The 21,008-nt window shown below is 49.7% G+C and overlaps 1 protein-coding gene across 3 annotated transcripts in view; it reads left to right on the forward strand.

Annotated features, from left to right (window-relative positions):
- Window positions 1-21,008, forward strand: part of CEP152 (centrosomal protein 152) — a 1,079,595-nt gene that overhangs the window by 538,989 nt on the left and 519,598 nt on the right. The window lies entirely within an intron of this gene.

Below are 21,008 nucleotides of genomic sequence, written 5' to 3' on the forward strand. Positions count from 1 at the left end.
ATACCCAAATAAGTAAAACAAACTCGCTCTCAAATAATACAGAATACTCCTCCCAGTGGTCTTCGGAATTACAGGAACTCAGTCATGTAGGAAACCATCCTACCGAATACCTTTAGACCTCTGGGCACAGGAAACAAGAATTTTCTTCCTCCAACTCAAAGTACAGAACTGGAAATGATGATAGGACGGCTGCCGAGGAACTTTCAGGGAGCCGCTACTAGTTCACTTGCGGAGAAAAGCGGGAACTCAGAATCACAGAACTTGACCTCAAAGAAGAGGGAAAACCTCTTCTTGAACCGAGGTGCTCAGGAAACAAATGGGGGTTGAAATAACCCCGTCAGAAACGCGGGCTTATAGGCACGCAGAGAAGCGCGACCAGCCGCCGGAAAAACAACAGTTGAAGTGCGCAGAGATAAATTCTCGCGCACACAAAATGGCGGTTTGTCGCTAACTGCTAGAGCGCTGACTGACTGCGCTAAAAGGCAAAACCAGGAACCCACTATTCTAATAGGACCACGATTTGGCCAGACGCTGCCGCCAACTCCAGAGGGCTAAAACGGTGGGAGCAGCAGGTCTAACCAACCCCTTGCAGACCAAGGAGATAGATTTAGAACGAGGTCTGACAGTACCCCCGCCCAAAGACCCCTCCCTGGGTTTCTGTGGATAAGTCTTGTGAAATTCGGCAACCAGCTTGGAGGCATGGACATTAGAACTGGGTTCCCAAGATCGCTCTTCTGGGCCAAAACCTTTCCAATCCACTAAATAGAAAAGACTGCCTCTTCTCTTCTTAGAGTCCAGGATTCTTTTCACCTCAAATTCTTCAGCCGAATGAACTTGCACAGGAACGGGGGGGCGAGTTTGTCTCAACATTGGGGGGCTCTGTTTGATTAAGGAGACATGAAATGTGGGGTGAATTTTCATAGACTTAGGTAAAGTGACCCTGACACAGACTGGATTGATCATACGCTCAACTGGGAATGGACCTACAAACCTAGGTTGAAACTTCCTATTTCCAACTAATCTCATATGTCGGGTAGAAATCCAAACCAAATCCCCAGCCTTATATTTTGGACTCTCTCTCCTTCGTTTGTCTGCTTGTTTCTTATATCCAAGTTTTGCTTTGGAAAGATTCTGAGAAGCCAACTGAAATGTCTTCTGTAGGTTCTGAATCACTTCCTCAGCGGCTGGGACCTCTACCTCCTCCCTACCCAGGATCATATTTGGATGTCGACCAGAATTCAAGAAGAATGGGGAGATACCTGTAGCGGAATGAACAGAATTATTATAGGCAAACTCCGCAGTGCTCAACAAATCAGGCCACTCTCCCTCCTGATCCATTAAGTACAAGCGAAGATACTGCTCCAAATCCTGATTCACTCTTTCTGTCTGGCCATCAGTCTCGGGGTGGAAACTGGTAGACAGACGGGAATCTACTCCCAACCCTTTCAAAAATGACCTCCAGAATCGAGAAATAAATTGTGGTCCCCTGTCCGAAATCACTACCTTTGGGACTCCATGTAGCCTAACTATGTGTTGGACAAACAAAGAGGCCAATTGTGGAGCAGTGGGTAAGGCCTTCAAGGGAATAAAGTGACTCATCTTGGTGAATTGGTCTACCACTACCCAAATGACTGAGTACCCCTGACTAGAAGGTAATTCCACAATAAAATCCATTAGGATGGTATGCCAAGGAGATGGGGCTGTAGGTAAGGGTAGAAGCAACCCCTGAGGGGACTGTCTAGAACTTTTTCCCTTAACACATGGCTCACAAGTGGCTACGTACTGTCTCACCTGAGTGTCCATCCCTGGCCAAAAAAAAATCCTCTTTACTAGTTCCAAAGTCTTGTCTGCTCCCTTATGTCCAGCTAAGGGATGATCATGGAGCCGTTGAATGACTTCCTTTTGCAGGGTTTCACTTGGAACAAACATTTGTCCTTGCACGAATGGCGTCCCATCTCGTACCTCCCGATCCTGACCTTCCATGATCCAATTAGAAAATTCCTCTTTGCAGAACTCTTCTCTGATCAAATCTCCAATTTCCACAATGGCCACCACTCTATCTTGAGGAATGATGTAACCCTCCGTGGTCTTTTCCGCCTCTCCTTCCGTGCTGAGACGAGAAAGAGCATCAGCTTTTCCGTTAGCAAATCCAGGGTTATAAGTCAACACAGAGTCAAAATCTGCAAAGAAAAGCGACCAACGTAACTGACGGGGTGTAAGGGTTCGTGCCGATTTCAAAAATTGCAGATTTCGATGATCCGTAAAAACAGTCACCACGTGCCTTGCTCCCAATAGATAATGTCTCCAGACCTGAAACGCATCCTTCACGGCCAACAACTCCTTGTCAGCAATTGAGTAATTTATTTCTGCGGAAGATAATTTTCTTGAGTGATAGGCCACTGGATGCAGCTGACCTGTCTGTTTATGGCGTTGAGACAAAATCCCCCCAATGGCCAGATTGGAAGCATCGGCTTCAATGAAAAAAGGTTCCTTCATATCGGGATGCTGCAAAATTGGTGCGGAGACAAAGGCTGATTTTAAGGACTGAAAAGCTTCTTCCGAGTCCTCATTCCAATCAAAACGGGCATCTTTCTTTAACAATTTAGTAATGGGACTAACCTTTTCGGAAAATTTTTGAATAAACCGTCGTTAAAAATTTGCAAATCCCAAAAAACTCTGGATTTCCTTTACAGACTTTGGAGCTGGCCAGGAACGAATTGCTTGTAGCTTAGAATCATCCATGTATACGCCTTCTGGAGAAAGAATAAACCCCAAAAATTCCACCTTGGTGGAATGAAAAACGCATTTTTCCAATTTCACAAATAGATGGTGTTCCAGTAGTCGTTCCAAAATTGCTCGAACATGACCCACATGATCTTCTTGATTGTCAGAGAAAATGAGGATGTCATCAATGTAAACCACTGCAAAACGATCCAAAAACTCTCGCAGGATATCATTTACAAAATGTTGGAAGGCTGCGGGGGCATTGCATAAACCAAATGGCATTACTTGGTATTCGAATAACCCCAACCGAGTTCGGAAGGCCGTCTTCCATTCCTCTCCTTCGGCCATACGAACTAAGTGGTAAGCCCCCCTCAAATCCAACTTGGTGTAGATGCGAGCATCCTTCACTTGATCTAAAAGTTCTGAGATGAGGGGCAATGGATAACGGTTCTTCTTAGTAACCAAATTCAAGGCTCTATAATCTATGCAAGTCCTCAGAGAGCCATCCTTCTTTGGAATGAAGAAGAGTGGAGAAGACACTGGTGACTGAGATGGTCGAATGAAACCACATGCCAAATTTTGCTCAATGTACTCTTTCAAATGGAGGTTTTCTGGTTCAGATAAAGCATAGATCCGACTACATGGTAAAGAGGCTCCAGGCTCCAACTCGATTCGACAGTCGTATTCTCTATGGGGTGGCAATTTATTCGCCTCCTTTTCATTGAACACCTCTCTTAAGTCTTGGTATTCGGTGGGAATTTCTGGTATCTCCACTGCACAAATCATTTGAGCATGATCAACGAATCCCAATGGCATGGAAGTCTGAATCTTTTCAGATTGTGAATGAAAACAATGCTCTGAGCAAAAAAGGAAATTCATTTCCACCGTTCGACTCGCCCAATCAATGTGAGGATTGTGCTCGGTGAGCCACGGTAATCCCAAAATCATCTGAAACTGTGGAGCGTCAATTAAGTTGAAATGAACATAACTTCGATGCTCTCCCGGTCCCAAAACTGTGATCTTCTCAGTGTCAAAAACGATAGGTCCAGAAGATAGATTAGTTCCATCGACTGCCCGCACCGGTTCTGGGCGGGGTTTTTTCTCGAATTGGATTCCCAAAGATTTCGCAAAACGGATATCACAGAAGTTTCCGGTTGCCCCAGAGTCTAGCATAGTTGCGACATCATCCTCCGAAGAATTCCCAAATTGGATCCTACAAGACAAAATCAAGTGGGGTGCCGCTGACTGCAGTGTGTTTGCTAAAGATTGAGATTTGGGAGTTGTCTCTTGCGAACCTCCCACCAGAGCAACTCCATCTACTGGTGGGATTTGTCTTTTACCCATTGCTTAGACTTTGATCTTTTTGGACATTCCCTAACAAAATGACCAGACAGACCGCAATACATGCAGAGTTTTCCTATTCGACGTTTCTCTCTTTCCTCCATCGTGAGAGGGCCCCTCACCGTTCCAATTTGCATGGGCTCTTCTCCAGGGATGCCTTCACCAATCTTGACAGGTTCTGCACGCACCCGATCCAGACGAGGAGGAAATGGTTTGAAATCCTTGCGCTTCTCACTCCGCCGCTCAGATTGCCTTTGGTCTATCTGGAGCACTAAATCTATGAGTTCAGAAACATCCGTAGGTCTCTTGGGAATTTGAGCAAGACCATCCTTAAGCTCATCCTTAAGTCCTCTGTAGAAGATTGCTGCCCTTTTTTCTGATGGCCAATTAGTCTCTACAATTAATTTATTAAACTGCGCCAGATAAGCCACCAATTCTTTATTCCCCGGTTTCAAATCTAAGAGTTCATTGTCGGTGGTCTGGGAAATGGTTCTTCTATCGAAGATTCGCAAAAATTCCGCTTTAAAGTCTTCGAATTTGTACAAGACTGGACTGTTCGAGGTTACCAAGGGCATGGACCATGCAGCTGCGTCACCACTCAGGTAAGAAAGCACGAAAGCCACTTTGGACTGGTCCTCCTTGAATAGAATTGGCTTGCAAAGGAAATGCAAAGAGCACTGGGTCATAAATATTTGCGCCTTATGGGGATCTCCCTGAAACCTCTCTGGGGCCGCCAACGGGATGGTCGGAGACATGGCATGTACCACCTGTGTAGTTAAATTTGAGGAGGAGGTAGGGGATGGATCAAAGGTTGGAGCTTTTAACCCCCCAAAGTTCGGACTGGGACTCGCAGACAGCTGATCTAATCTCTGACGAACATAGCCTGCCTCTAAATTGGATTTCCTAACCTCTTCCCTGGTTTCACTCAATTGCTTCTGTAACCCTTCTAGTACAGATGCTAACGCCTTCACATCAAGGCCTTCAGCCATCTTGCTCGGACGGAAGAATTACAGGGCACTTCAATCTGTCACAAAGTGTACCTGAATTCCTTGAATTTCCGTAGAAGCAGATGGCATGAAGGAGAGGTTCCCAGCAGAATGTTTCCCAACTCCCCCACTCCCCTGGACCCAGATTTCTCTAAGCCCAGAAGAGTAAGGGAAAGGGGAAGTGGAATGAAAAAGAGAGACTGCCACACGGGTGTCACCAAGACTCTTCAGTATTTCTGGTCTGGTCTCACCTACAAGATTGAGCACAACATTAATACAGTTCCAAATAATACTGTGGCACAGAACTAATTCCTCCCAACTAGAATCCTACCTGTGTACTGTGTGGATTTAGCTGCTCTCTGTAAATAATGTCCAAGGAGAATGAGTGCGCTGCTTGACCCTGACTTGATAAGCCTTGAAAGATGACCATGAAATTTCGATGATATTAAGATGGTATTAAAGATGGTATACATTGGTAATAATAATATGCATATCATATAGTACCCCTATATACTTGTAGACCTGAAGCCTGGGGAAGAACTCTGCTAGCGGACTCACTCTTTGGCAGGAAATCTTAGTGCAGTGAATACACCATCCTATGACTTGTAAGGTTCAGTAAGTTCATGGAAAGTGTTTCTGAAGTCTGTAACTCAGGACTCTGTAATGTTCCAGACAATGTCTCTCTCAGTTCTTGTGAATGTACTGAACAGAGGGAATGGAATCTGGAAGATACCCAAATAAGTAAAACGAACTCGCTCTCAAATAATACAGAATACTCCTCCCAGTGGTCTTCGGAATTACAGGAACTCAGTCATGTAGGAAACCATCCTACCGAATACCTTTAGACCTCTGGGCACAGGAAACAAGAATTTTCTTCCTCCAACTCAAAGTACAGAACTGGAAATGATGATAGGACGGCTGCCGAGGAACTTTCAGGGAGCCGCTACTAGTTCACTTGCGGAGAAAAGCGGGAACTCAGAATCACAGAACTTGACCTCAAAGAAGAGGGAAAACCTCTTCTTGAACCAAGGTGCTCAGGAAACAAATGGGGGTTGAAATAACCCCGTCAGAAACGCGGGCTTATAGGCACGCAGAGAAGCGCGACCAGCCGCCGGAAAAACAACAGTTGAAGTGCGCAGAGATAAATTCTCGCGCACACAAAATGGCGGTTTGTCGCTAACTGCTAGAGCGCTGACTGACTGCGCTAAAAGGCACAACCAGGAACCCACTATTCTAATAGGACCACGATTTGGCCAGACGCTGCCGCCAACTCCAGAGGGCTAAAACGGTGGGAGCAGCAGGTCTAACCAACCCCTTGCAGACCAAGGAGATAGATTTAGAACGAGGTCTGATACCGCGTGAGTCGCCGGCGCGGCCTGCTCCATACCCTACGGTCCCTGGGCAAGGCGCGACGCCCGGGGAGATAGAGGAGTTCCTCATGGCCATGAGGGCACTGTCTCCTCCGGCGGGGCCTACGGCGCCTTCGGGCCTTGTGCTCCCGTCCGGGGGCCCTAGCGGTTCGGGTGCTCCTGCCTCGACGCCGCCGGGTGCTCCGGCCCCGGCGCCGCCGACGGCTCCGACCCCGGCGCCGCAGGGTCCCTCGGGGTCGACGCCGGCTGGTCTACCGGCCTCTCTGGCGCCGATTCCATCGGGGTTGCCCCCGACGCCGCCCCCGCGCGGCGCCGGTGCTCAGGCGCCGGCTCCGGGCGGCGCCGCCCCCGTACCCTCTCTGACTCCAGACGCGGAGTCGGACCGGCGTCGCCCGACGCCGAGTCCGACGCCGATGGGGCCTGTGGACCCCGGGGAGCCGGTCTACATTGTTGATTCCGAATATGGTGAAGATGTAGATTACGGAGAGGGTTGGGAGGGGTCTGAGGACCCTCTGTCACGCGAGTGTCAGTACAATGTGAACTGGACAGGTGATTTGGGTGACGCCAGTGGTCTGGACGACTCTCCTAACCCTGGTTTTGTCTCGCCTCCTACCGTGGCTTCGGAGGAGGGGGCTGCTTATTCAGTGGTGTTGATGAGGGCGGCCAAGGCCTTACACCTTGAGCTCCCCGTCGCGGCCGTGAGGCCTAACATCCTCACTGAGGTCTTCAAACCGCAGTCATGCCCACAGGAGCCACTGCTGCCGTTTAACGAAGCCTTATCTGACGTTCTTTTGGGCACGTGGTCCAGGCCCGCTTCAGGTTCGCCTGTTGATAGGAACGTGGCCAGACGCCACCGTCCGTGTCCGGATCACCCCAAATTCCTGTCCACCCATCCCACCCCTGAGAGTCTGGTGATCCAGGCCTCGACTTCCCAGACCGCATTCCCGTCGGCCCCGCCCGACCGGGAATCCAAGAGGTACGACCAGTATGGAAAAAAGGTCTTCTCGTCCCTGAGTTTGGGACTGCGGTCTTGCAACACCGCATGCCTCTTGGGCCGCTACTCCCACTCTCTGTGGGATACGGTCGCGGACCTGCTGCCGGAATGCCCGCAGGAGGTACGGGCTTAGCTCGGCAAGGCTATGATTGAAGGCCGAGACGCAGCAAAATACTCCATCAGGTGTGGTCTTGATACGACCGACTCGCTGGGCAGAGCGATGTCCACGACGGTGGCGATTCGTCGTCACGCCTGGCTGAGGTCCGCCAACTTTTCGGCAGATGTCCAGAATGCCTTGATGGACATGCCGTTCGATGGCAGTCGCCTGTTTGGCGACAAAGCGGACCACGCGCTGGAGCGCTTCAAGTACTCCAGGGTCACGGCCAAGTCCTTGGGTCTCTCGACCCAGTGCCAGCAAACGGGTTCGTTTCGCTCCTTTCGTGGCCAAGGAAGGGGCGGTCCCACACGTGCTGCCAGCCACGCGCCGCAACACATTTCTCAACGCGGTGGCGGCCGTGGAGTCCGCCGTGGAGGCAGTCGGGGACAACGGCGAGGTCAGACCACACCTGCTCCCGCAGCATCGGCCTCCAAATCCTCCTAGTCCATGCTTTCAGGCCCATGTGACGCCAGTGGGTGGCAGGGTTCGCCATCACCACTCCCGCTGGCGCACTATCACATCGGACAGGTGGGTGCTGCAGCTCGTCCGAAGGGGCTACTCCCTCCCCTTCGAGACCACTCCTCCAGCCATGCCACCGCAGAACCACCGTGTGTCGGGGGACCACTTGACACTTCTGCAGGAGGAAGTTACGGCCCTCTTGGCCAAGGGGGCCGTCGAGCGTGTTACTGGGCCAGAAGTAGGGTGTGGTTGCTATTCCCACTACTTTCTGGTACCCAAGAAGGACAAAGGGGGCCTACGTCCTATCTTGGATCTACGGAACGTCAACGGCTTCCTCCGGAAGGAGAAGTTCAAGATGTTGACTTTGGCTCAGGTCTTGGCTGCTCTAGACCCGCAAGACTGGATGGTAGCGTTGGACTTGCAGGATGCGTATTTTCACATCCCCGTCCTGCCGGCGTTACCTGCGGTTCACGGTAGGCCACGAGCACTCTCAGTTTATCGTGCTCCCATTCGGCCTTACCAGCGCCCCACGGGTGTTCACGAAGGTGATGGCGGTGGTCGCAGCCCATCTGCGCCGGTTGGGGGTTTCAGTCTTCCCCTACCTGGACGACTGGTTGTTGAAGGCGGGCTTGCCCCAGACAGTCGTCCACCACCTTCAGATGACGGCAGACCTCCTGCACGAGCTGGGGTTTTCCATCAATGTGCCGAAATCACACCTGTGTCCCTCTCAAAAGCTCCTTTTCATCGGAGCGGTTCTCGACTCGGCGCAGTTTCGGGTTTATCCTCCGGAACGGCGAGTCCGGGATATACAGGCTTTGATTCCCATCTTTCAGCCGTTATCCCGGGTTTCGGTCAGGTTGACGCTGCGGCTGCTGGGGCTGATGGCTTCCTGCATCCTTCTGGTGCATCACGCCCGGTGGCGGATGCGGGCTCTGCAGTGGGCCCAGCATCAGGGCAACTTGTCCGACCATGTCTTGATCTCGGAGGGCACTGCGAGACAACTGCGGTGGTGGCTTACGGACCGCGATTGGGTCAGAGGCAGATCCGTCTCCCTTCCCCACCCGGAGCACGTGGTTGTGACTGACGCTTCCCTCCAGGGCTGGGGAGGCCACTTGGGAGAGGCGGAGATCAGAGGCATCTGGTCTCCGGCGGAGTCCCGGCTCCATATAAACCTGTTGGAGCTGCGTGCGATCCGTCTAGCACTGAAGGCATTCCTCCCCTTTGTCAACGGGAGTGTAGTGCAGGTGTTCACGGACAACACCACCGCCATGTGGTACTGCAACAAGCAGGGCGGAGTGGGGTCGTGGACCCTTTGCCAGGAGGCTCTGCGTCTCTGGCAATGGCTGGAACGTCAGAGCGTGACTCTGACGGTTCAACACCTGGCAGGTTCTCTGAACGCCAGGGCGGACGAACTCAGCCGTCGGTGCTCGGTGGATCACGAATGGCGTCTGAACTCGGACGTGGCGAAAGGCCTCTTTCTGCAATGGGGAGAGCCTTGGTTAGATCTGTTCGCCACGGAAGAGAACGCGCAATGTCATCAGTTCTGCGCGTTGGAGTTTCCAAGACGGCACTCGCACGGCGACGCCTTTCGGCGCGAGTGGAGTTGCGGTCTATTGTATGACTTTCCGCCTATACCACTTCTGCCCAGAGTGCTGAAGAAGATCAGGCGCGACCGGGCCCAAGTTATCCTTGTGGCTCCGGACTGGGCTCGAAGGTACTGGTATCCCGAGCTACTCAGCATGTCAGTCGGTCCCTCGATCCGCCTGCCCCTTCTGGAGGACCTTCTGTCGCAGCAGCAGGGGACGGTCCTCCACCCGAACCTGTCCAGTCTCCACCTCCATGCGTGGAGATTGAGCGGCGACAGTTGAGGCCATTTGACTTGCCTCCTGAAGTTTGTGATGTGATTCTGGCAGCCAGGCGTCCCTCCACAAAGTCGGTATACGCCTGCCGGTGGAACAGATTTGTGGCATGGTGCACAGCAAAGGCTGTGGACCCTCTTTCTGCCCCTCTCTCCGAGGTTCTCCTCTTTCTTCTCTCTCTTGCCCAGCAGGGCTCTGCTCTGGGCACTGTCAAGGGCTACCTTTCTGCCCTTTCGGCCTTTCTAAGGCTGCCTGATCAACCTTCTTTGTTCAAGTCCCCTATTGTAACGAGATTCTTGAAGGGCATCACGCACTTGTATCCACCTGTTCCGTTTGTGATGCCTCAGTGGGACTTGAACCTGGTTCTGACCTTCTTGATGTGTGCTCCCTTTGAGCCACTTCATTCCTGTCCTCTCCGTCTCCTGACTTTAAAGACGGCCTTCCTGGTTGCCATCACCTCTGCCAGGAGAGTGAGTGAGCTCCAGGCTCTTTCTGTCAAACCTCCTTTCATGTCCATTCATCCAGACAAGGTGGTTCTGAGAACTAGACCTTCTTTCCTGCCCAAAGTAGTCTCTGCTTTTCACATCGGGCAGTCCATCACCTTACCCTCCTTCTTCCCGCCACCGCATCCTTCAAAGGATGAAGAGCGGCTCCATCGTCTGGACCCAAAACGTGCGCTTTCATTTTATATGGATCGCACTCGCCAGTTCCGGGTGGATGACCAACTGTTTGTTGGCTACGTGGGTGCGAAGAAGGGCAGGGCGGTGCATAAACGGACCATCTCTCGGTGGGTCGTCCTGTGCATCAAAGCGTGCTACTCTTTGGCTCGGAAGGAGCCTCCTGTTGGGCTGAGGGCCCATTCCACTCGGGCCACGGCGGCTACTACTGCCCTGGGCCGGGGAGTCCCCTTGCAGGACATTTGTCAGGCGGCTACGTGGGCCTCGCTGCACACGTTTGCAAGGCACTACTGCCTGGACAGTCAAGTCCGGAGGGATGGCTTTTTTGGCCGTTCTGTCCTCCAGGACTTTCTGGTGTAAGCTGTATTGGTTCGCAGACCCACCACCGGGGTTGGTATTGCTGGGGTATCTATTCTAAGGTAAGGAATCTAATACTAACCTGTTTCTTTCAGATGAACGAGTTACTTACCTTCGGTAACGATATATCTGTAAGAAACAGTAGTTAGTATTAGATTCCTTACCGCCCCACCCGTCCTCCCCGTTCTGCGAACTGATACATAGGGTTAAGGTCATCCCCTTCAGGGCCCTAGTTTCGCATGGCACCAGTGTTGGTTCTTCCATGGCTCTGCGTGTTCTGGCGCGGAAAAGCTGTGTGCAAAGAACTGACGTCAGCGCGCGGAGGCGGCGTCTATATACTCCAGCGACGTCATCACGACGCGGAGCCGCAGGGGACGCCTGCAGACGACGCCTACCGACGCGCATGGGTACTGCTACGCAAAAGTTTCCGGATCCAGACTGACGCCTGGGGATATTCTAAGGTAAGGAATCTAATACTAACTACTGTTTCTTACAGATATATCGTTACCGAAGGTAAGTAACTTGTTCTTTGGTGATAAACAGTCGCGTTCTGATCGTGGATACCCAGTATTCCGGTCTCTCGGTGTGGAATATCAAGTCCATCTTCATCGGTCCATTGGAGGCCGAGTGGTAGATGTCTATGATTAGGGTTTCTTTATGTTTGCAGATGAGTTTCTGCTTGAAAGTGCGTCTCAGTTTTGTAGAGAGGAGGGGGGGGAAATGATGTTGAAGGAGTTCCGGCTGTGAGGTTTCAGGTGGGTGAGTGGGACTGGTGGAGGAGGGGGCGGCAGGTCCCGGGCCATCGTGGTGGTAGTGTAGGGGAGGTGCCTGATTTAGCTGCGTTATAGAGCTTGGGTGGCGTCGGAGGGCTGGCGTCGGGCCGTCAGGGCTTCACTTCGGCGTGACTCATCTGAACATGTGATTTGGAATCCTGTGGGGCATTGTATCTGGAGTTCACTGGCCGTGGGGTCACTTGGCTAGGCTTGAGGTGCGGGGGCTTAACTTCACAGGGGGAGGCTGATCCTGGGCGGCAGAGTCCGGAGAGTCTTGTGTGACGATGTAACTGGTGAGCTCGGGCCGGAGAGTCCCTGAGGTTCGTCCTTTCCGGGCAGGCGCCGGGGTGGCGAACCATGAGATTCCAGTAGGACAGTCCAGGCGACCGAGGTGAGGCTCCGGTCAGGGGAAGACCTCACGCTCCACCAATTTTGAGGTCAGGCTCGGAGGAGATGGATACTGAAGGTCCTGCAGCCCGAGTGGATTCCGCCTGGGTATTTGCAGACATCCAGTCTCTGCATAACAGATGACCCCTCAGAAGCTAGCACCGTGGGAATGGTGTTTGGGGGAGGCTCCGTTCTGGAGGAGTCCTCATAGTCCACCAATTTGAGGTCAGGCGTGTAGGTGGTGGTCGAAGCAGGGCAAGCAGACCAGGTGCCTCTGCCTAGATGGAGGAGAGGGCATCCCCTCGCCCATGGTGTGCATTTCCGCAGCAGCCGGTGCCTCGGGAGGGGTGGCAGGTGGCTCCGGTGAGGCTCGGGTCAAGAGGAGTCCTCGCGGGCCGCCATTTTAGAGTCAGACGCGTAGGCTGTCGAGACAGGACAAGCGGCCCAGTTGTCTCCATTTAAATGGTGGAAAAGAACATCCCATCGCCCCCCTGTATAGCGTCCCCACAACAGTCAGTACCTCGAAGGGTGGCAAACGGCTCCGGTCAGGCGGCGTCCTCGCGGGCCGCCATTTTGGAGTCAGGCGCTGGGTCAGAGGCGGCGGGAATCAAGCAGCTCCGGTGGAAAAGTCTTCTCTCCTTCAGTGGTAGTCTGGCCTGTAGCAGTCGTGATTTGCAAGGAGGACGTTGAGGACGGATCCGGCATCGGTAGGCTACAATCGGGTGAGTGTCCTGGGGTCGCGAGAAGGCAGAGGAGCGCCGATCACCAGCGGGTGTGATCAGGCGGCCGGTCTCTGCTTTCCAGTAGCGAGTCAGGCTGCACTTCCCGGCTTAATAGTCCAGTCTGTCCTTTCAATAATGTGGAAGGGGGTCCAGCAGGCAAATGTCCAGGAAAGCTAGGGCAATTAACTTCCCAGCCCACAGTCCCCCCCCCAGCAACAACCTCAAAGCAGGCTATGATACTGATATTTCAACCACTGCAGAAGACTGCAATTGGACCAGTGGAAGACCCTTTGCCCTTCCCCACCTAGAGTTGATGGTGGTAACAGGTAATACACTAATGGGTTGGGGATGTAACCTGAGATAAGTGGAGTTAGAGGACTTTGGTCTAGGGCAGAGGCCCTGTAGGAAGCTGGCTTTGTATATAATAATACCAAAGTGAGGCATAGTGTGCACAGAGTCCAGTGGAACTCAAAAGGTAGGCAAAGGTAAAGTAGATAGCACCTCACTCTCTATGTGTGGTAGTGTGGTCGAGCAGTAAGGCTTTATCAGAGGACAGTGTTAAGCATTTGTTGTACACACTCAGTCAACAAATTATTTCACATACTCACAGACTGAACTTCAGCCCATTTGTTTTTACGTAAAAATATTCTTTTAGTTAATTTATTTCCTAGAACCAAGCAAGCCTGGCATAGGTAAGTGATAAATACTTTGCAGTAAATATACCGTGGTAACACAGTTGGAATTGCAATGGTAAATGTACTTTGATGTGATCACAATAGTGTTACTGATAATGCAATGCTTTTCAGAATACAGTACATTGACTTTGAATGGGATTTTTTGTAAAATTACAGGTAACTGACTTTTGAGATTAGTTTTCTTACACAGTGTAGTACACCTGGATACTACACAGGGATATTTCCTGTAAACAGGTAAGTAAAATCATTCAACAGACCCGCCTCCTCATCGACTGACTGAAGCTGCAATACATCCACTTAGCATTGAAGGCCTCCCTGCCATCCTTCAAGAGGAAGGTGGAACACCATTGGAATGTGATACTGCAACAGGCACAGTGATATGGGGTTTTGGGTTCTGTGCCTAGAAGCTCTTGGCTCCTGGAATTAGCTGAATCATCAGTGCATTTCCTGGCTAGTAAACCACCTAGCTTATCAAGAATGGCAACTACATCTGGAGGTGATATAGGACAGCTTCCCCAAATGGGGAGAGCCCTTCCTCTACCTCTTCACCAGTGCAGAGGATGTGTAGTGTCAAAAAATGTATACTTTAGAATTCTCAAGAAGGCTGTCTCTCTGAGACTCATTCCGCCTAGAGTGGACCACAAGATCTTTGTATGGCTTCCCACCGCTACCTCTCCTGAGTTCTCAAGAAGATCGACAAGTACCAAATCAACCCAGTAGTTCCAGATTGGGCCACGAGAGTGTGGTTCCTTGAAACATCTGGACATGGGCATCTTTTCTCTGATCAAGCTGCTGTTAAAGGAGGAGATTCTGTCGTAGCAGCAAGGCTGGTTCTTGCACCCAGGCCTGCACAATGTATGCTTTCATGCTTGAAGATTGAGCAGCAGCAGTTGACTGCTTTTACTCTCCCTCTTGAGGTACTGGATGTTAACCTAAAAGGCAGAAGTAATTCCACGATGTCAGTTTATACTGGGGCGGGTTTGTGGCTATGTGTAGTAACAGTTCAATGCACCCAATACAAGCCAAAAAGTTGGATGTTATACTTTTTGTTAAGTGTTTGGTCCTCCAAGGACTTGTAGTTGGTACAGTTAAAGTTTATTTGTCAGCCCTGTCTGCTTTCTTGAGGCTTCCTGACAATACCACTCAAAATCAACCATTGTAATGTGTTTCCCTAAAGGTTTGGTCCATTTGTTTCTCCTGATAGCTTTTGTGATGTCACAGTGGGGCCTCACACTGGCCCTTACTTTCCTTATGTGCACCTCTTTTGAGCCGCAGCACAGTTGTCCCTTTCATCTGCTGACTCTGAAAACGTTTTTTCTCCATATGATAACATCGGCTTGTTGCATGAGTGAACTTCAAGGTTTTGTCAGTTCAGCCTCTTTATACCACTTTCTTCCCTGAGAAGCTGGTGGTCGAGACCAAGGCGCCCTTTCTTTCAAAGGTTGTATCAGCTTTCCATGTCGGAAAATCCATCACTTTTCCAACATTCTTTGCCCCGCCTCATCCCTGAATATACGTTACATTGTTTGGACCCATAGAGAGTTCTCAGCTCTTTGTGGGGTTCTCTGGGACAAAAAATGGTGTAGAAACAGACCTTTTCCAGATGGATAGTTCTCTGTATTAGGATCTGCTGCGCGATGGCAGAGGAGCAGACTCTGGACGGGCTGAGAGCCCATTCCACCAGGACCAAGACTGCTACCATTGCGCTGGCATGTGAAGTACCTGTCCCGGATATCTGCTAGGCTGCGAAGTAGGCATAAATGCCCACTTAAACAAAGCACTATTTTAATTATAGCCATGTCCAACAGTAAGGGCAGTTTAGTCTTTTGGTCCTGCAAGACATTTTAGTCAGAGCCATTCCATAGACCCACCACATTGGCAGGTACTGCTTTGGTATCATTTTACAAGGTGAGGAGTTTGCGATTTGAAGCATCCATCAGAGAAAAAAGTTATTTATCTTCAGAAATGCTCTGTTCGAGGCATGTGTGGCTTTTGATACTCAGGCTTTGCATACACCTGCCATCTAGTGTTTTTCCGGATGTGTGCAAGTTGTTTTTTCTCAAAGAAGTTTTTCTAGTCACAAAGTAGAGTGACTCCCCCTCTTGTAATAAGGCGCATGGGCATCAACTCCATTGTTAGATTGTTTTCTTTCCATCTTCAGATGTATGTGCCTGCGCTCCTGGTTGAGACCGTTACAGTGCTTTGTTTGGTTCGTGCTCACCCTCATCGGTATTGTTTTCGCCAGAGGATGTCCTAATGGTGATTAATCGGACACCCTTCTGTTTCTTCCCGAACTGCCATGCAAAATAACCCTGGAATGATCTCCATCAGGTCTGTAACCTGTGTTTGTCACCAGAACACAGGGAAGAGTGTTGCGAGGCCTGCCGATCGTTCCACTTGAAAAAGACTCTAAGATCCCATCAGGCACATCGACGCGAAAAGCAGCGGAGCAGTATTGAAGACAGTCCCTACAACAAGGTGTTGAGGAAGAGGCGGTTGAAATCCTCAGACTATCTGTGGCGGAGAAAGAGGTGTTCTCCATTGAGGGCAATTCCGGCTCCGACCTCAATCTCGAAATGGAGATCAAGGACATTTTGCTGGCTCAACAATTCGTGAATACGGCAGCCCACCCTTCGCCCCATCTCAAACAACCTAAGAGTTATTCAATCTTTACTGAACAAAAGGCCTTCGGACGAACACTGACTTCGGGCCATGATCAGTACCAGAAAACTGATTTGGGTGCCCGCCCTCGGCACCGAAACACCAGTCAAAGTCTTCAACATTGTCCAATTCAGTGCCGAGTCAACATTAGATACTGAGGCAACCAGCCCCATCTTTGGCTCTTACCGGACCTTTGGCTGCAAAATAGAAACGCACCTCAACTTTGAAACTGGCTCCGAAACCAGCTTCAAAATCGGATCAAGGCAAGCCTGTGGAACCTATACTCTACAGATTGCAAGAAAAATGTAATGCTGGCCACAAACAGATACATATCCAGCCCCACACAGGGTGCATTCCGGCTAAACCTTCGATTCTAGCCCACCACCATCGAAGATAAAACTCTCCTTCGAAGAGGCTATTGATACACCGGTCCCGGCCAAACAGAAGAAGAAAGTGGACAAAGGTACCGGTCCTTTACTGCCTCCACCACCACATTCACCTTCTCCCACATACTCCGATGGAGATCCCCTAGATATAACACCTCAAGGGTCTCCACGCGCTTACACAGGTGGACATGGGGAATGGGATGACACTTTTGGTACACCACCACCCTCACCCTGGACCATATATGATGTAGAGCCTCCAGGGGACACCGAACCAGACCTATACCCCGCTTGTCCATCTCCTCCTGATGATTCCACATCGTACCAGGAGTTTTTGGTATAGCCGCTACTTTTCATGTGGGTGAGCTACACAAGGAACCTCTAGAATAGGACCACACATAAGGCCACCCAACACTTCCCTATGCTTAAGGGTATGTTACGCCATACGGAAGACCACTATAGAGACTCTTCTAGAGTCAGAATCATAACTCCCAGGATGGATAAAAAAGATAAAGCCTCTCCATCCGACTCCCATCTATCCCGGGGACAGATACCTACTGACTCGCTTTTCGCCACTAACGCTCTCAAGCGGGCCAATTCCCAAGCTGCCACTGATGTCCCACCTCTTGGCAAGTAGAGCAAGCTCATTGACACCTCCGGTAAAAAGGTGGTAGCTCAATCTGCCAACCACTGGCGTATTGCCAATTCAGTGGGTTTGCTTGCTACGTATGACAATACCCACTGGGACGAGATGGAGAAACTCCTCCAGTATCTCCAACATGAGCACAGGAAAAGGGATTACGAGCCTGTCTCCGAAGGCAAGCTCATCTTCAACACATCTATACAGTGTGCCTTGGATTCGGCTGAGACTGCTGCTAGGGGTATGAATACTAGCATCTTATTGCGGTGCCACGTCTGACATTGCATATCTGGATTTAAGTCAGATGTCCAACAAAGTCTATTAAATGTCCCTTGTAACAGAGATCACCTTTTTGCTCCCCAAGTAGACCTGGCCCTTGAAAAGATGAAAAAAGATAGACACTGCCAAATCTATGGGTGCTCTTCAGACACCTGGTCTTCGTGGCTCCTTTTGCCGCTCCACCTACAAACCGGGTTCCAAAAGTACCTCCTCTGATGACTCCCCCTCATACCAATGTGGCCAGGGTCATCACTCCTCTCTCAGTGGTTACTATAGTGGCTCTTACAGAGGCAACAATGTCAGAGGTAGAAAAAAAGGTGCTTCCCAACGAGGTGGGAAATGAAAAACGCCCAACAGAGTGAAATTACTGGAACATAGCCTGCTTCCAACAGAGAGCCAACATTGCCAATAAAAGGTGACCTTGGACCTGGGGGACGATATAATAATATCCCCTTAAAACAGTGATGCTGAGTAGGTTGAATATTGAATGACAAGCTTCACAAATGGAGGTGTGGCTAAGAAGGAGGTGGTAAACGAGTCACGGTGTATAATTGCCAGACCCCCTCCCTTTTTAAGGGACAGGGGTGTCTTCTGTTGAGTGAAGGCCTGAAGCAGCGTCTGTCCAGGTCTCAGTAACAAACAATATGTCCAAGTGTTGGTGGTCTATAAGATCAGCACGATCTAAGCTATGCTTGACGATCGATCTGATGTTGGTAAGTGCACAATTCAAAGGCTTAATGCTTTCTTTAACAGAGTTTGTAGAAGTAACCGGTCCTAATGGGATGGTTTTAGTGTGAGTCTCCAAAAACAATTGTGAGTAGTAAGCGGAGCATAAGATCTGTAAAGTTTTTGACCGGGAATACTGAGGCAATCCAAGAACCTACCTTTGCCGTTAAGTGCCATTAATTCAAAGTTTGAATAGCGAGTTGTTGTCGATTTTTCTGGGGCAGACGGGCTTGCCTTTGGCGCGCCAGTGGCGTGTATCTGCTGCTCCATATGGGAGGAGGTTGTGGCAAATTGGCGCAACCAGGCGAAAGAAATCAAAAGTGCAATAAACGCGTGGTCCCTGCGAGCGAGCTGTTCTGGAAAATAAAACCAAGTTAAAATTAAGAGGAGAAATCTAAACCATAAAATACTTGAATCGCCATTTCAATATGGCGCCCATGTCGCAGGAGCCAGACACCACCCTAAATTCACCAAAATGTGCTTACAGGGAAATCAAAGCATTTTGAATCAAATCTGCGCGGTCAATTGCAAGCGACCGAAACCTGCTCTAAGGAGCTGCGCAGACGTGCTCTAACTTGAATTAAGTAGTCTCTCAAATGAGAAGGGCGTGGCCAATTAGCGCTGAGTGCACAAGAATTAAACAGGATGGAATAAATCAAAAGTGCAAGGAACTGGGTTCCAGCCAACCTGTGCGATTCGTAGGCCCCCGTGCGAGCAAGCCATACTGGAAAATAAAACCACGTGAAAATAAAGAGGAAAATCTAAACCACAAAATGAATAAAAATATTGAAATCGCCCTTTCAGCATCTCGTCCACTTAGCTGGAGCCAGGCACCTCCCAAGATACACCAAAGTGTGCTTACGAGGAAATAAAAGCGTTCTGAATCAAGGCAGCACGTCAATTACAGGCAACCATATCCTGCTTTAAGGAGCCATTAGGTGTTAAGAGTGCCCTTATGTCCTACATTGACCACAGTAAAGACTTCTGCAAAAACAGCTCTTTATTGCTGCGCCCCCTCATAAAGGAAAGCCCATATCTAAATAAGGTATTGCCAAGTGGATAGATAAATGCATTCAGACATGTTACATTAAAGCCAAAAGCACTTTACCTACACCCCTGAAGCACACACTACTCGCAAGATAGGGGCTTCTATAGCTTTCCTGGGCAACATCCCCACTAGCTGATATATGCAAAGCAGCTACAAAGTCTACATTACACACTTTCAATAAACATTGTGTGAATGCTTTAACATGCCTACAAGCTAATGTAGGTCAGGCAGTACCTCGTACACTCTTTCAAACAACTGCAACACCCTCAGGTTAGCCACCGCTTTGGAGGGCACTGCTATACAGTCTATGCAAAGCATGTGTATCTACAGCCACACATCCCTCAAACGGACTATGTTTCTTACCCACTAAGCATCTGTATGTAGTGCTGTAGATTCACATGTGCCCACACTCCTCCCCGTGCACTTGTGGTCATTGCAGTTACTTTACTGTATTCATATGCATTTACATCTCTTTACTTACACTTTTGCAGCATGAATCCTTTTCCGGATTCACATGCGGTGCATTAGTCCACAATCTAGTGGTTGGGTCCGGAATGGTCTGTGTTTGTTTCGTTTTTTTTTCTTTCATGGGCGTCATTAACAACCACTTACTTTACATTCCATTCTCACCCGCCTGCGGTAAAACAATCTAACAATGGAGTTGATGTTCATGTGGATTATCAAGAGGAGGAGTCACTGTACCTTGTGACTCAACAGAGTTCTTCCAAGAAAAACAACTTGCACACATCTAGACTCAGAACTAGATGGCAGTAGTATGCAAAGCATGTGATCTACAGCACTACATGCCAAGAACAGATGCTTACAGGTAAATAACGTAATCCTTCTGGTGGATACTCTAACTGCAGATTCTGCACCACAATCCCACCGTCCTATTCTGCAAAATGGACTCTTTTACATCCAAAATGATCCCAATTCTAGAGATCTACATGCTGGCGCAATTGATTACTAGAGCTCTGTGTCCGATGGCGTGGACAATACTGAGAAAGAAATTGATGCCAGCTCAAATGCGTGCTCCATGTATGGACCCACTATTCAATTCCGGAGTAGAGCCGCACAATACCACCTACTGGCACACAGGGGCTGTGCTGAAAAATCTTCCGGATCCAGTCTGGTGCTTGAGAATATTCACAAGGTAAAGAATCTTTAGTAAGAGTATCAACTACAAAGAGTGATACAAAGGTAAGTATTGTTTTTATTTTCAGCATAGTAGATGTACCCACCCATTCACACATAGTTTGAATCCAATCTTTAGTTAATACTGGGAGGGGGGTGGTTGGCAAACAGCAACCAATGGCCCTGATAAAGTGGCTGTTCTAGTAAGAAGCTTAAAGGACCAGAGGAGCCCTGGTTAAATCATACCAACAGATGCTGGAGTAGTCTGAGAGCAACAGAAGTTTCAGAGTTATGAAGCTTCTCCGGAGCTGCGGGGAACAGAGACAATGAGTGTAGAGTGTTTTATTATTTGCCACTTTGCAGCAGATAGTTGAGGAGGATCAGGTGCAGGTAGATAAGAGGATACACTAATAAAAGATTGATCGGACAAGAGGTGGAAGAAAGGAAAAGTCAGACTTGAAGGATGGAGGGTAAAATAAGACCTGATGTTGGCACATCAGCTTACACTTGCATGGCATTAAAGAGGCAGAGTGGATAATCTGACATTGCTAAGTGCAAAGGTGGTGCAGCTACAGGGTGATATAAGTCCTTCTGTCTCCAGGCACAGGGTCTGTACCTTTGGATCAGTGTTCCTAC

This window comes from Lissotriton helveticus, chromosome 3_2, assembly GCF_964261635.1.
Source record: "Lissotriton helveticus chromosome 3_2, aLisHel1.1, whole genome shotgun sequence".
NCBI classification, from domain to species: domain Eukaryota; kingdom Metazoa; phylum Chordata; class Amphibia; order Caudata; family Salamandridae; genus Lissotriton; species Lissotriton helveticus.